The 17,418-nt window shown below is 38.0% G+C and overlaps 1 protein-coding gene across 2 annotated transcripts in view; it reads left to right on the forward strand.

The window, feature by feature from the left end:
• LOC131817813 (zinc finger protein 345) overlaps nt 1-17,418 on the forward strand; it is a 91,671-nt gene that overhangs the window by 58,297 nt on the left and 15,956 nt on the right. Inside the window, exons 1-2 of one of the 2 annotated variants that reach the window (XM_059151486.1) lie at nt 5,528-5,665; nt 6,508-6,585. The exons of the other annotated variant lie outside the window; for it this stretch is intronic. The gene's annotated coding sequence lies outside the window, so the exon portion shown is untranslated. Of the gene's footprint in view, nt 1-5,527; nt 5,666-6,507; nt 6,586-17,418 lie in introns of those variants that run through there. 2 annotated transcript variants of the gene reach the window in all.

Consider the following 17,418-nt stretch of genomic DNA (forward strand, 5'->3'; position numbering starts at 1 on the left):
ACTCTTCATTGAATTAACTTAAAACTCCACACTAAAGGCTTTGCCAAAGGAATAGTGTGCCCATTCAGGGATGAAAATTATTTTCCTCAGTTACTACTGTGTTGTGGGACCAAAATATCAATACTCCCTCCAACGTTGAATGATTCACTAGGAGAACTCACAGTGAAATAATACAAAGCAAAATTAGCAAAGAGGAAAGATGCATGGAGTAAAGTCCAGGAAAAACCAGATGCATAGTTCCCAGGATCCTTTCCAAGTAGAGTCACACAAGATATTAATTTCCCTTGCAACAAGTTGTGACAAAACATGTGAAATGTTGCCGACCAGGGAAGAAGCTCATTAGAGACTCAGTACTTAGAGTTTTTATTGTGGGCTGGTCACATAAGCAGCTTCTACCAAGTGTGCATACGAGAATTTCAGAAGGAAAGCAGGTGTTTAATATAAACTGTGTGATTTGCACAAACAGGCATAGTGAGCCACTCTTATCAGGATGGCAGGACCTCCCTCTGGAAAACTAAATTCTAGATGCAAGCCAAGCACTAACTGTGCAAGCAAACCTTCTAAGGATAAGAATTCTCAGTTCTGCTAGGTTAAGGCTTTTCTGCACCCTACTGTCCTAAACAAAATGTCTTACTTTCAACAACAACAAAAATTTTTAAGACCTATGAAAAGACAGGGGAAAAAAATCAAGATGATCCCGAGATTAAAAAAAAAGAACTAAACTCAGGGGTCCTTAGCTTGTTGCTGCATAACTTCAATCTTCACCTCTGTCTTTACATGGCCTTCTCTTGTATGTCTTTTCATCTTCTCTTATAAAGACATTTGAAATTGGATTTAGGTTACACACAGGTAATCCAGGTTATCTCACATAGAGATCCTTAACTTAATTTCATTTGCAAAGACCCTTTTACCAAGTAAGGTTGATGAGGGAGCAAAAGGACAAAGCTGAGGACAAAGCACAAGCTAACATGGTCCCACCCCTAACTCCCTGGTGGGATATATTGACATTCCTCAGGCACTTCTGGCTGCCCTGAAACTAAGGGAAAGGAAAAACAAATGGTTAACTGATAAAGATCACAGTTCTTCAGGACAAGATTTCCATCAATTTATAAATGTCTTAGTGATAATCAAGAAAAATCATTCTTATCAATAACCTAACTTTAAGAGACCTATAACTCAATTTCCTAGAACCCTAACATCACCTTCCCCTCCCCGAGTGATGTGGGAAACAGAGGCAAAAGGGAATGTAAACAAAATTAAATTTCTTTAGACTGGCAGCCCACCAACAAATACTTGAGATAGAAAATCCTTTTGGTAACCTCCCTTTTCCTTACCTCCCCCAACTCCCAAGTATATAATCATTCACCCCTTCCACTTGCAATGCATCCCTTTCTGCCACAGGTCCTGTCCCCATGCTTTAATAAGAATTATTTCTTAGCCATTGACTCTGGACCCCAACGTCACCCAAAACTACCTCAAGGTCACATTCACAGATCTTGGGGGTTAGGATATGGACATAGCTATGGGGTGCCACTATTCAACCCACTACAACATGTTACTATATTTAGTCTTACCCTAATAGATTTCCCTAGAATTCTCATCCTCTCGCTACTATAAATGATACCTAGGTACTGACAACATGCAAATGTTTCTCTTTAACATGGACTATCTCAGTGCTTTAGGAGATTAAAGACAAAATTCTTCATCTCCCCTCTAAAGCTTGCTCATTCCATAGTTTTTTAAAAAAGATTATCTATCTATCTATTCATTTGAAAGAGAGAGAATGCTTGCGCATGCATGGCACACAGAGGGAGAGGGAGAGAATCCCAAGCAGACCCCCTGCTGCTCCTTGAATATACAGGCTTGTACCCAACCCATATCATTTATGTTTTAGTGTTTTCTCTGTTTATAAATTTGCTTTATCCAAATATGTTCAAATGTTGCTACTCCTTCCTTTTGGTTTGCTCAAATATTTTCTTCTTAGTTAAGCTTTTCCTAACTATTCTATTTAAAATTGCAATTCCCAAAATAAAATAAAATAAAATAAAATTACAACACCCAGGTTTCCTGGCTATCTCAGTCAGAAAAGCATGCTACTCTTGATCCCAGGGTTGTGAGGGTTGTGAGTTCAAGCCCTACATTAGGTGTAGAGATTACTTAAATAAATAAAAGTTTAAAAAATGTAATTTCTTTGGTACTATCTCATTTTTAAGCTTTCCTTATCTCTACAGAGTTTACCTTTATCTGGAATGCTATATATTTCATTTACACATTCATTGGCCACTTTCCCTGACTAGAATGTAAACTCCTTGAGGAAAGGAGATTTGGCATTTTGTTCACCGATGCTTGGAATGGAATAGAACCTGGCACAGATAAAGGACTCACTAGGTCACACTGAGCTGCTAAATGAAGAAATACAGTGTTTGACCAGAACAAGAAATAGGCACTCTCATAAATTTTTTGGTGGAAATGAAAAGTGATTCATCTTATGTGGATTGCAAATATTTATACATAACCTCTGGCCCAGCACCTCTTAAAGGAATTTGTTACAAAAGTGCATACACATCTATACAAAACCAAGTATATATATTATTCCAGAATTGTAGAAACCTGAAAACATACTAAATATTCACTTATATGCTATTAAAGTATGACACTTTCCCTACCACAAAACACAATACCACCATACAAAAGAATAATAAATATGTATTAATATGGGATATCTTCTAAGAAATAATAGTGAGTAAAAAAACCTAGATGTTTTATAGTATACTAACATTTGTGAAAAAATAAAGATGAGGGGCTTTATATACATAGATATGTTGTTGTAAATATAGAATTACTCAAAGAATTTTATATATGAAACTAGTTAGAGTAGATGCAGATGGAAAAGAGAAATTGTTGAAAGGGATACTTTTTTCCACTATAACCTTGTTTAAATATTTAAGATGAATGAGATAATTCCTTCACAGACAATTGTGAATAAAAAAGGTTGACTGAAAAGAGAGCTAGGAGGAAAGCAGCAACCATTTTTAAGCTAGTAGCTTCAAGAGGTGATGAAAGTTGCTGAAATATGGCTATGGGAAATAAGAGACAATTGGAAATGCAGATGTAAAATATAATCCTGAGTTTTAGTGATAGAAAGATAGAAAATGGAATGTAATAAAAAAAAAGAAACTTCAGTGTGCAACAATACTAGTTTTGAAATACTAAAGATTAAACAATTTTTATTTATTTATTTATCAGAGAGAGAGAGGGGGCACAAGCAGGGGAGCAGCAGGCAGAGGAAGAATCAGGCTCCCCACTGAGCATGGAGACTGATGTAGGACTCTGTGGAACTTGATCCCAAGACTCTGGAATCATGACCCCAGCTGAAGGCAAATGCTTAACTGACTGAGCCAGGCATCCAAGACTGAAGATTTGTGAAGGACTGACCTCATATGTAGACTATGACAATGAAGAGAATGTGGTCCTCTAGGATTACTTAAATAAAATAGGGCACTGATGGAAGAAGAATGATGACAGAAGGATTCACATCAGCTAAGACTCAAGGAGAGTAGGGCCTATAAAGGAAAGCCTGAAAAACATTTCAGTGGTGTCAGCTCTCTCACTGAACATCTGTGTTCTGCCTTAACCCAAGCATATCTGCCTGGTTCTCAGTAACTCACTTGGAGAGAACTTCATTTACATTTCCTCTCTTCACTACCCATGGCCTCTTTTCTTGTTCCAACTTAAAGATTTTATCCAGTTTGGTGATGTGATAGCCTATATATAGGAAAATGACACAAGACTGAATTTTAATTCAAGCACCATCCCCAAAGTCACCACATAAAGAGGAATAAAGTAGATACCTTTTACCTTAAAAGGTTGAGCATATACAATTATATGGCAGAGGGCTTGAGGATACCTGAAACTTGTTATCTCAAAGCTGAATGTATTATGCTATGTAAAGGTTCTAAATATTTCAGAAATGGAAAAGAGACAACACTTTACTTTCAAAAGTTGAATTATACAGTGAGTTATCCATGTTTAATATGACCAGGTTGCTCTAGTTCGCCAGCATCACATCCCTGTACAGCATCCTCTGAACATCTTTTAATTGTGGTTGGACTTCCGGTTGAATTGAACAATTACATCTCCGAACATTTACCCTACCAATGACTCCCAAAAACCAGAAAAGAGTAAATGGGGCAAGGTTATAGACAAAACAGGTACCCCTATAGCAAAACCTGCCCCGTTTAATACGTCATACTGATTTGTTATTCTATTCCAGAACAAATGGTTGGAATCTTTAGCGTTTATATAAAAATGCTAAAGTTATTTATTATATAAATTAAAATTTAGGTTTTCCCTCTTAAAAATCAAAGCTCCAGGAAGACACACACTATTAATAATTTGAAGAGAAAATGAGGCTTGTAGGATTCAGATTCCTCCCCCACCTCAGGAACCCATGCTGAGATGACCTACATTCAGGTAATCATGCAAATACTCATACTGGCAGGAATTCAGACGCTGTTGTCCCACTAGCTGCACTCAAGTACCTCAACCACACACACCCATGATGTAACCTTCCAGCCTCCCTAAGCCCCACATAATCTTGATCCACCACTCCGTCACACTCATCAATTTTACCCACATGCAGTTTCTTTTTCACTCAACTATCCTCCCTCCCCCCTCAACCAGTCACACACGTAATCTCACCACTGTCTCACATAGGACCTCCTTTGTCCACTTTCACATACATGACTGGTCTTGAAGATTCCTCCCTTTCAAACTCCCCAGGCTGGTTTGGTCACAGATGCTCAGGTCCCCGTTTGGGTATGTTCCTCTGACAAGGTCCGCAGCATCCTGCCTCAAGAGCATCTGTTTGTATTCCTAGGGCAAAGCGGAATTCTGAGCATCATCCCCCAAAGCACTTAAGTGCGGCCAGAGCCTCGCCTCAGTGCCTAGAGGATCCAGCTTACCTTGGCCAGGTACATCGCGAAGTCCAGGACTGCATTTCCCAGGAAGCTTAGGGCCCAGTGTGTTGCAGGGTGAGTCGTCAAAGAGCTGCCCTGGGGGCTTTGTCAACGAAAACCTGCACCAGGTAAGTTAAACAGGTAAGGAAGACTTTATTGAAGACTGTCGCAATGGAGAAGAGAGACTGAACTCAACTCAGTATTTAATAATAGCTGGGATTTTTATCCAAGGGGCACGGTGAAAGAGTCAGTGGATAGAAAACTACTAAGAGGAGCTTGGTTAAATATCAAAAGGAGGGGGATTCTTGCAGAACTAGGGTTAGCAGGTCAAGGACTGGTCAAGAGAAGGGCTGGGAGGAGGCTGACTACAGTTTGGTCGACGGAGTCCTAATCAGCTGAAACTCGCAGAAGCCTCCGTTGCTCTGCTCAGCCGAAAGACGCAGTTTTGACTGAGTCCAGGCTCTTTGCTACAGGAGAGTCCAGATATCCAGGAGATCGCTTTTAAGCAACCGGTCGCTACATCTGTACTACATCTCCCAGAGGCCTCTAGGCTCAGTGCTCCCTCCCGCGAGAACTAGCCCCTCTCCCGAGGAGTAGGCGGGATCTTCTGGCGGGTTCGGGCAAACGGCCTCGGTTGCTGCGGAGCTGTAGCGTTCGAGTAGTTTCAAGTAGAGTACAGGGGTGCTGACCCTTCGAAGGAGCCGTAGGTGAGGTGGCCTGGAGCCCGGGGTTGGCGCCGGGTGGCTGGAACCTCTGGCCCGTCCGGGGTGTGTGGGGGAGCCTGGTGAGCAGGGGAGATTGTGAGGAGGTTGTGTGTCTAAATGTGACTGTGTCTCTGTGTCAGTGTGAGCGTGTACGGAACTGTGAGGGCGGGGAGGAGGGCTTGATTTGCGGTTATGATTGTTTCATGTGTGATGAGGCTTAATTGTGTGACTGGGTTTTTGCGAGTGTAGTGTTCTTTGACCGCGTTTGTAAAGATGGGTGTCTTCTCCGTGCGTGTTAGTTTATGACCATTTGCTGAACTGTGGGTGTGGGATGCCTTAACTGTGAGATCTGTGATTGTGTTTACCCATGGCGTATGTATTTGTGATATTATTGGTGTAGGGTGCGTGTCAATTCATTGTTGTCGCTGTGTCCCCATGAAGTGTAGCAGTGGGACTGGGAGTGAGTGGGGTGCCTATGACTGCGATTGTGACTGTTCTGTTCCCGTGGTGTGTATGCTTGTGTGACCATGTGTAATCCGTTGTGTTTAGGTTTGGGGGTGTCTGTGTCCCCGTGGTGTGAGGTGGTGGGACTATGTGTCCGTAGAGCACTGTAGTTGTGGGGCGCCTTTGTCTGCCTTTGTGACTCCAGCGCTCCGTTCCCGGGGGACCTCTGTGGGCTCAGGGACAGAACCTGCCCAGAACTGCAGTGACCCTGCTCTTGTCTTGATGCTGGTATTGAACAGGATGCCATAGTCTTGCCTGGCTACATTTATGCGTGGCGGGGGTTGGTTGACCTGGGCTCCCAGAAGAACCTGGTATTTCCTGACTCCTGTCTTCTTCCTCAGCTCTGCTTTGATTAGCGCGCAGTGGCTTCCAGAGTGGAGTAAAGAATGGCTGTTGAACATCCACCAGGCTCCTGCAAGGTAGTTTGTTTCCCCTTGTTTCCGGAAATCCCCCTTTCTTTGGCAGGACTTGACTTGCTTTTTCTCCTGTTGAAAATTCTTTCCCATCCGGTGACTTGATCCTGGAATTTCCCCTTTGAGAATATAGGATTGGCTGCAAACCCTAAGCCTTCACAGGCAACTGATTTTCTCTTACTAATTTGTCAAGTGGTTTAATTTTCCTTATGCTTTTTTTTTAAAATGCTATTTCTTTCTATTTATAAAAATAAGACATGACTATTTTAAATAATTTTAGAAGTACATCTTTTGAAGAAAATTTCAATTCCCAGTTAAAACCAATGCTCATTTTTTGGTATTTTCTTCCTGGTCTGTTTTATGTACATATATAAAATGTGATTTTTAAAATTCATTCAGCATTTACCATTATAGCCATTTTACATAAAATTATATTTAAGTATTTTCCCACATGATTTAATATTTGAAACATTTTTAGAAGTGCATATTTATTTGAATGCCTGTGGCTTTTTTTTTTTTTTTGCTCTCAAATTAGATACAGAAATGGCATATCCTACTCATTTGTGTCATTTAATACATAATTGTAAACACTCAAAATAGGGAGTATACAACCATCTCTAAAGAAATCTCTGATATACCTTTCCACATTCACAAACAATTGTGTTCCTCTGGTGGTGGCCACTGTGATCATTTCTTTGTCTTTCATTAGAACTTTAGTGTATGAATTCCAAAATCATAGAAGGTTTAGTTTATGTGTTTTCTTTGTATGAACAGACATTCTTTTGTGCCTTTTTCATAAAAATATGAGCTTCATTCATGTTTCCTATAGCTACAGTTCATTCTTTTTCCATTGCTGTATATATATTATCTTTCATGGTAACATCACAATTTACTGTTTACCCATTCTACTTTTCATGGATATATGACTTTCTTCCAGTTTTTAACTGTTACAAGTGATGTGACTATAAATATTTTGTGCACATATTTTGGTACATGTGTGCTTGCATTTCTTTAGCATATATGCTAAAGTTGTGATTAAATTGGTGAGGAATGTAGTTTGTATGTCTTCAGTTTTACTGACAATGTCAAACTGTTCTCTAAAAATATTGAGCAAGTTTTTACTTGTATCAGCAGTTTATAAAGGTTCTTTTTGCTTCACATCTATGCCAGACCTTGGCATCATCATACTTTTAAATTTTTGCCAATTTGGTGGATGTCTAATGTTATTAATCACACAGTTAATTGGTATTTCCTTGATTGTCAATGAAAATGGACACCAATTCTTGCCCATTTGGTTGCCTTCTTTTGTAAAATGCTTGTTCAAATGTTTTTCCAATTTTTAATTGGGTTCTTTTTCTCTGATTAAAACATATGTATCTATATGTCTATATAGCTATAGATATAGATATCTATATATATGTCTTCTGTATAATAGTGACTATTTTCTTCTTCTCTGGTTTGGTTTTTCATTTTTGTGCCTTTTGATGAATAGAGGTTTAGCATTTAAATGTTATGCAATCTTTTTCTGTGGTTAATGTTTATTTAAGAAATTTTCTGCTACCTTGAGGTAATGAAGATTTTCTTATGTTCTTTCTAAAAACTCCCCAGTCTTTGACTCTAACATGTAGGTCTTTACATTACCTGGAATTGATTTCTGTAGGTAGTGGTGTAATTCCATTTTATCCCCCCGTATAGGTATTCAGTTGTTCCAGTATCAATTTTTGTAAAGTTAATCTTTTCTGCACTGATCGGTAGTGCCATTTTAGTAAAAAATGAAGTGATTATATATGTCTACATCTATTTATGGACATTATATTCTGTTCCATTGCTCAGTTTTTCTCTTCTTGCTTCGATATCATGCTATCTTATTCACAGTGATGTTGTAATATGGAGCAAATCCTCTTACCTCTTGTTCCTCAAGAGTGTCTTGGCTGTTTGTGTTCCTCTGCATTTAAATTTTTTGAAATAGCTTTGTTACATCCAAGCATCTTTTGTGATTTGGATTGAATTGTACTTTATCTATAATTGAGTAGAAATTTGGTGAATCTTCTAATAATATGAACCTCTCAGTTATTTTAGGTCTTCTTAAGGTTATTTCAACAAGATCTTGCTTATCTCCTGTAAATAGTCCTAGACAGATAGAAACCATATAATCCATTGTATAGTATTTCCCTTTTGCATTGACTGCCAGGAATCTGAGCACTTCAAATAATGATCAGTCATAGTAATAATTTTAGCCTATGTTTATGATATTGAGTACCTGTTACCTATGACAATTGTGTATGATTAGAATTTTTTATTCTGTAATTCTTAGCCTCCTCAAATACATTTTTAGAAGTGGGGATATAAAGATTAGGTATGGGGCGCCTGACTGTCTCAGTCAGTGGAGTGTGCAGCTTTTTTTTTTTTAATTTAAAATTCTAATTTTTTAAAATTTAATTTTATTTTTTCAGTATGGGGTGTGCAACTCTTGATTTCGGGGTTGTGAGTTGAAGCCCCACATTGGGTGTCAAAATTACTTAAAATTAAAAAAAAAAAGAAGTGCCTGGGTGACTTAGTCAGTTAAGCATCTGTCTTCGGCTCAGGTCATGATCCAGCATCCTGGGATGGAGCCAGCATCGGGCAGGGAGTCTGCTTCTCTTTCTCCCTCTGCCTCCCAACCATGGGCAGGGAGCCTGTTTCTCTTTCTCCCTTGCCTCACTTCCAGCTTGTGCTCTTTCTCTCTCAGTTGCTCACTCTGTCTCCCAAATAAATAAATTCTTTAAAACATTAAAAAAATATGGATAGCCTTACATATAGATATAGGTATCCATTGTCTAAAATGTTTATTTTAGTAACATTCTGGTCAAATCAGTTCTGCTTTTTATGTTACCTTTTACTATTCTTTCCATATTATATTTCTTTTTTATTTGCACTTTCCTCTTCCTCCTACTTTCTCCTGTCCTTTATCAGATAGTTTTTGCCTTTTCATCTTTGCCATATAGTCTTATTAACTGTTTGGTTTAAATTTTGGCTTCTTCAGAATAAAAAAAAATCATATCTCAGATTATTTTACCTGTGCTAGTCTCACTGTAACATGGTGTAAAAAGCATGGGCTCTAGTATCAGATGTGGCTTCTGTTTTCAGCTGCACCACTTGTGAGCTGTTTAACCTGTAAATGAGAGATTCTTATTCTCACTTAATATTGAGAATGAAATAACATATGTCTAGAACACTTGGTACACATCAGAAGTTCAATAAATGGGGGTGCCTGGGTGGCTCAGTGGGTTAAAGCCTCTGCCTTCAGCTCGGGTCATGATCCCAGGGTCCTGGGATTGAGCCCCGCATCGGGCTCTCTGCTCCATGGAGAGCCTGCTTCCTCCTCTCTCTCTGCCTACTTGTGATCTCTCTCTGTCAAATAGATAAATTTAAAAAAATGTTTTTTAAAAAAAGAAATTCAATAAATGTTAGCTCCCTTTCTCCTCTACTTTTCATTCTTGGGACCTCTATATCAATTACAGAATAAAGCACTTAACAAAGGCCTTTTGATGGTTCCTAAAGGATTTTTTTAAAAATTGAGGTATAAATGACATGTAACCTTATATTAGCTTCAGAAGTACAATGTAATGATTTGGTATTTGTATATGTTTTGAAATGACCCCACAGGAAGTCTAGTTAATATCCATTACCATCTGTAGTTTTATCTTGTGATAAGGATTTTTAAGATTTAGTTTATTAGCAACATTCAAATATACAGTGCAGTATTATTTACTACCCATGACTAATTTGTTTTTTTTTTTTTTAAGATTATTTATATATTTATTTGACAGACAGAGATCACAAGTAGACAGACAGGCAGGCAGAGAAAGAGGGGGAAGCAGGCTCCCTGCTGAGCAGAGAGCCCAATGTGGGGCTCGATCCCAGGACCCTGGGATCACGACCTGAGGCGAAGGCAGAGGCTTAACCCACTGAGCCACCCAGGCGCCCCTGACTAATTTGTTTTATAACTGGAAGTTTGTACCTTTTGAACCCTTTTACGCATTTCGCACCCCCAGCCCCAGTCTATGGCAACTATCAACCTGTTCTCTGTGTCTACAAGCTTGACTTTTATTTGTTAGTTTAAATTCCACATGTAAGTGAAAGTATATGGTATTTATTTTTTCTGGCATATTTCACTTAGCATAATAACACCAAGGTCCATCCATGTTGTCACAGATGGAAAAAATTTCATTCTTTTTATGACTGAATAATATTCCAGTAATCTTTATTCTTCCATTGCTGGTCACGCAGATTGTTTCCATATCTTGGCTATTGCAAATAATGCTGCAGTGAACATGGGGGTGCATATATCTTTCTGAATTTGTGTTTTCATTTTCTTTGGGTAAATCCTCAGAAGTGGAATTGCTGGATCATATGGTAATTCTATTTTTAATTTTTTAAGAAATCTCTATACTGTTTTCCATAGTGGCTACACCAATATATGTTCCTATCAGCATGGCAAAAGGGTTCCCTTTTCTCCATATCCTTCTCACACATTATTTCTTATCTTTTTGATAATAGCCACTCTAACAGTTGTAAGATGATATCTCATTGTAGTTTTGATTTGCATTTCCCTGATGGTTAGTAATATTGAGCATCATTTCACATACTCTTGGACGTCTGTATGTCTTCTTTGGAGCAATGTAATTTAGAACCTCTGCCCATTTTTAAAATCAGAATGTTTATTTGCTATTGAGTTGTATTACTTCCTTATATATTATCATTTGCCCTCTAATCTGGTATATAATTTGTAAATATTTTCTCCCCTTCAGGAGGTTACCTATTTTGTTGATTTCCTTTGCTAGTCAGAAGCTTTTTAGTTTGATATAGTCCACCCAATTTATTTTTGCTTTTGTTGCCTTTGCTTGTGGAGTTATATCCAAAAAATCATATCTAAGACCAATGTCAAGGAGCTAACAGCCTCTCTTTCCTTCTAGGAGTTTTACGGTTTCAGGTTTTACGTTCCAGTCTTTTATCCATTATGAGTTAATTTTTTGTATAGTCTAAGATGGTAATCGAGTTTCATTCTTTTGCATGTGGCTGTCTAGTTTTTCCAACACCATTTATTTTTATTTTATTTATTATATTAATATATAATAATATATTTTTATAATTATATATTATTATATATAACATATCATAATATATTATATAATATATTATATTTAATAAATAATCTTTAAAAAATAAAAGAATTCTTTCTTTAATGTGATCTTACTATGGCCACTGACCTGTAACCCATCTTTATCATGCCAGAATACATTATGAACAACTGTCAGCCTTTTACACACTTGTCTTTACTATGAGCTGTAATGGTCTCGTAGTGTAAGCATCTTATCAAGCCCATTTTGTTGAATATGGTTTGCTTACAAACTTGCCTTTATAAACAAGTATCTCCTTAGCCTAAATGCTAGTGTTTTCCTTTTTTTAAAAAAAAAAAAAAAAAGATTTTATTTATTTATTTGACAGAGAGAGAGATCACAAGGAGGCAGAGAGGCAGGCAGAGAGAGAGGGGGAAACAGGCTCCCCGCTGAGCAGAGAGCCTGATATGGGACTCAATTCCAGGACCCTGAGATCATGACCTGAGGTGAAGGCAGAGGCAACCCACTGAGCCACCCAGCTTCCCCTAGTGTTTTCCTTTTTAAATTGTATTTTTAGTTAAATCATAATTAAATACTTTTTTATAAAAATAATTTATATGTTATGGGGGGACTCACATCCCATGTGACCATAGTCCCCATTCCCAGGTATCTACCCAGAGTACTCAAAGGTAGCCACTTTTCTAAGTTAATTATTTATTCTTTTTACCTTTATCCTATGCATTTAAATATATGCATGCATGTATGTGGTACTGTTTTGTCACATAAAAGTATAGCTATATAAAAAGAATTATAAGTATAGGCTGCAAAATGTGGAAAGTAACTGCATTATAGGGTTTGAGTTGGTTCATGTAAAATCCTTAGAATAGGAATAAAATCCTTAGAATAGGATTCTTAGAACATTCACTTCAGTCATTTGGTAGTTATTGTTACCAGTTACCATTCTGAAACTTCCTTTTTCATTCTGTGTGGAGAATTGTACACATAACTACACAATTGTACACATAACTACCTTATTTTTTTTTTTATTTTATTTTTTATATACATATATTTTTATCCCCAGGTCTGTGAATCACCAGGTTTACACACTTCACAGCACTCACCAAATCACATACCCTCCCCAATGTCCATAATCCCACCCCCTTCTCCCCAACCCCCTCCCCCCGGCAACCCTCAGTTTGTTTTGTGAGATTAAGAGTCACTTATGGTTTGTCTCCCTCCCAATCCCATCTTGTTTCATTTATTCTTCTACCCACTTAAGCCTCCATGTTGCATCACCACTTCCTCATATCAGGGAGATCATATGATAGTTGTCTTTCTCTGCTTGACTTATTTCGCTAAGCATGATACGCTCTAGTTCCATCCACGTTGTTGCAAATGGCAAGATTTCATTTCTTTTGATGGCTGCATAGTATTCCATCGTGTATATATACCACATCTTCTTGATCCATTCATCTGTTGATGGACATCTAGGTTCTTTCCATAGTTTGGCTATTGTGGACATAGCTGCTATAAACATTCGGGTGCATGTGTCCCTTTGGATCACTACATTTGTATCTTTAGGGTAAATACCCAATAGTGCAATTGCTGGGTCATAGGGCAGTTCTATTTTCAACATTTTGAGGAACCTCCATGCTGTTTTCCAGAGTGGCTGCACCAGCTTGCATTCCCACCAACAGTGTAGGAGGGTTCCCCTTTCTCCGCATCCTCGCCAGCATCTGTCATTTCCTGACTTGTTGATTTTAGCCATTCTGACTGGTGTGAGGTGATATCTCATTGTGGTTTTGATTTGTATTTCCCTGATGCCGAGTGATATGGAGCACTTTTTCATGTGTCTGTTCGCCATCTGGATGTCTTCTTTGCAGAAATGTCTGTTCATGTCTTCTGCCCATTTCTTGATTGGATTATTTGTTCTTTGGGTGTTGAGTTTGCTAAGTTCTTTATAGATTCTGGACACTAGTCCTTTATCTGATATGTCGTTTGCAAATATCTTCTCCCATTCTGTCAGTTGTCTTTTGATTTTGTTAACTGTTTCCTTTGCTGTGCAAAAGCTTTTGATCTTGATGAAATCCCAGTAGTTCATTTTTTCCCTTGCTTCCCTTGCCTTTTGCGTTGTTCCTAGGAAGATGTTGCTGCGGCAGAGGTCGAAGAGGTTGCTGCCCGTCATAACTACCTTATTTTAATTGCTTCATGTAAGGGCTCCTGGGTGGCTCAGTTGGTTGCGCCACTGCCTTCGGCCCAGGTCATGATCCTGGAGTCCCGGGATCGAGTCACACATCAGGTTCCCTGCTCAGTGGGGAGTCTGCTTCTCCCTCTGACCCTCCCCACCTTTGTAGTCTCTCTCTCATCCTCTCTCTCTCTCAAATAAATAAATAAAATCTTTTAAAAAAAATTGTTTCATGTAAGGCCATATTTTGTAGTACTCTGGTATGTTTAATCATTTTTTTTGTTTTTAAATATTTAGTTTCCTATAGTTATCACTGTAGCAATCACTGTTCCGATGAATGTTTATATATAGGCCTTCTCTAAGGTATATACTAAAAGTGAAATTATGGAAACAATAGAGTACACATATTTTAAAATTCAGTAAATTTTTCAGTAAATATTTACAAGTTAAACTTCACAATAACTTGTTCACTTCATAGTATGCCTAGCTTTCTGACAGAACCTGTTTCTCCACTTTCTGTTAATTTATGGCTACGTGAATGAGGTGCAGAAAAATACTTGCAACAAATAGGGACAGAGGGCTAATTTTTTCTTTTTCTTTTTAAGATTTTATTTATTTATTTGACAAAGAGAGAGATCACAAGTAGGCAGAGAGACAGGCAGCGAGAGAGGGGGAAGCAGGCTCCCTACCAAGCAGAGAGCCTGATGTGGGGCTCGATCCCAGGACCCTGGGATCATGACCTGAGCCAAAGGCAGATGGTTAATGACTGAGCCACGCAGGTGCCCCTATTCATGCTTGCCTGCCTGCCTGCCTGCCTTCCTTCCTTCCTTCCTTCTCTCTCTCTTTCCTTCTTAATTTTAAATTTTATTTTATTTTTTTTCAGTGTTCCAAAATTCATTGTTTATGCACCACACCTAGAGCTCCATGCAATACATGCCCTCCATAATACCCACCACCAGGCTGACCCAACCCCCCACCCCTGACCCTCCAAAACCTCAATTTGTTTCTCAGAGTCCACAGTCTCTTATGCTTTGTCTTCCCCTCTGAAATCCCCCAACTCACTTCTCTTCATGCTTTTCAAAAGCAAGTTTTGAGTTTTGCGAATCTTACAATTTTAGAATTTTTTTTAAAAGACTTTATTTATTTGACAGACAGAGATCACAAGTAGGCAGAGAGGCAGGCAGAGAGAGAGAGAGGGGAGGAAGCAGTCTCCCTGCTGAGCAGAGAGCCAAATGCGGGGCTCGATCCCAGGAACCCGGGATCATGACCCGAGCCGAAGGCAGAGGCTTAACCTACTGAGCCACCCAGGTGCCCCACAATTTTAGAATTTTTGTATTCTATTTTGTCTTAATTAATCCTCTCCTGCTACTTTGTTACAATATTGAATTCCGATTAGTTTTATTTTATTTTTAAAAGTTTAATGTTACTAATTTTTTCTTGTAATTTTCCTGTGTCTAGGTTTTTTATATATATTGCTCTCTTTTTCACTTCATTTCTAGGTGTTTTATATTTCTATTTAGTTTTCTATTTAACATGAGAATTATTTAATAATATGGCTTGTTTTGGATGATTTTTAAGTTTTGATTAAATTCAAACTTTCAGGGGGCCTGGGTGGCTCAGTGGGTTAAGCCTCTGCCTTTGGCTCAGGTTGTGATCCCAGGGTTCTGGGATCGAGCCCCAAATCGGGCTCTGCTTGGCAGGGAGCCTGCTTCCCCCTCTCTCTTTGCTTGCTTCTTGCCTTCTTGTGCTCTCTCTGTCAAATAAATAAATAAAATCTTAAAAAAAAATTCAAGCTTGTAGAAAAGTTACAAGAACAGTATAAAGTATTCTTGGGTACTCTTTACTCATATTCACCAACAGTTTACTTTTAGCTCATTTGCATGATCATTCTTGTATGTATTTGTAGTTGTTCTCTCTATGTATGCATGTGCCCAAACACACATACACAATGCACACATTTTACCTAAACTATTTAAAAATAAGTGGTGGACATTTGCTTCTTCACCTTTAAACATGTCAGTGTGTTATTTCCTCAGAGCAAGAGTATTCGCTCACATGAGCACAGTACACTTACTAAAATAAGAAATTTAAACAATTACTCAGAACTCTTTTTAAATAGTCTATATTCAAGATTTTTCACTGGTCCTAATGTTCTTTTTAACACTTCACTGTGCCCTCATCCTCTCTTCCTCAGGCACTGTCTGGGATACAGTTTAGGATCACACACTGAATTTAGTATCATCTCTCTTTTAGTCTTCTTTAATCTGGAAGAGTTGCAGTGCCAGGATTGTCTGATCATAAGTTTCCATATGTGTGTGAGTGTATTCCTGGCCCAGTCTCCTGTGCCATACTTATCTAATTTTTTCTCTGAACCATTGCCACACTCAGTGAGTATTGGTTTGTAGTAAGTCTTGACATTTGATAGAGCAAGTCCTTCCAGCTTAATTTTTAAAGAGTGTCCCGTAGGCTTCTGTATATAAGTTAGAAAATGATCTTGTCAAGATCCTTGAAAAACTTGGGATTTTGGCTACAACTGCAGTAAATTATATAGATTACTCAGGAGAATTGATGGCTTTGCAAAATTGATGTTTCCTTTTAATAAGAAATGACATTTCCATATATTTAGATGTTGTTTAATATCTCAGTCCACTTTTATAATTCTGTTCACATCAAATACATTTCTAAGTATTTTGCATTGACACTACTTGTGAATAAAATGTGTTTTCTTTTTCTTTTTTATATTATATTTTATTTTTTTCAAGTTACCTCTGTACCCAACATGGGGCTCAAACCCACAATCCCAACGTCAAGAGTTTTCCACCCTACTGACTGAGCCAGCCAGATAACCCCAAATAAAATATATTTTTCTAACTTTGTTGCTTTTATGTACAGATGCAGTTAGTCTTTGTTTCCTGGTTGATCTAAAAGTTCTGTAAAATCTTTTATGAAATACAACAACCAACCTGTTAGAGAATCTTTTATATTTTCTTCCTTGTAGACAATCATAAGATCTGCAAACATCAGTTTTATTTCTTTACTTTCCAGTGGTTTATATATTTTATATGCCACAACTTTTTTTTTTATTTGACAAAGAGAGATCACAAGTAGGCAGAGGGGCTGGCAGAGAAAGAGGGAGAGACAGGCTGTCCACTGAGCAGAGAGCCTGATGCGGGGCTCGATCCCAGGACCCTGGGATCATGACCTGAGCCGCAGGCAGAGGCCTTAACCCACTGAGCCACCCAGGTGCCCCTATATGCTTTTAAGGATATTCACTTTTAAGGATATGTACTTACTATTTCATCATTTCGTCTGTTCTTCCCTGTATTTATAGGTACTATTCATCAGTACAAGGAAATTTCCTTCTACTTACAGTTTTTAAAGTTTTTTCTTTTTAATAATTACATGTTGACTTTCATCAAATTATTGTTTATTAGAGATAATTGTGCTTTTTCTCTTTAATTTGTTAATAAAGTTAATTATGTTAATATATTTTCTAATGTTAGAGGAATCTTACCTTTCTTAAATAAAATAAACTTAGGTATAATGTTTTCTTTT

The sequence above is a fragment of the Mustela lutreola genome, chromosome 16 (assembly GCF_030435805.1).
Source record: "Mustela lutreola isolate mMusLut2 chromosome 16, mMusLut2.pri, whole genome shotgun sequence".
NCBI lineage: Eukaryota > Metazoa > Chordata > Mammalia > Carnivora > Mustelidae > Mustela > Mustela lutreola.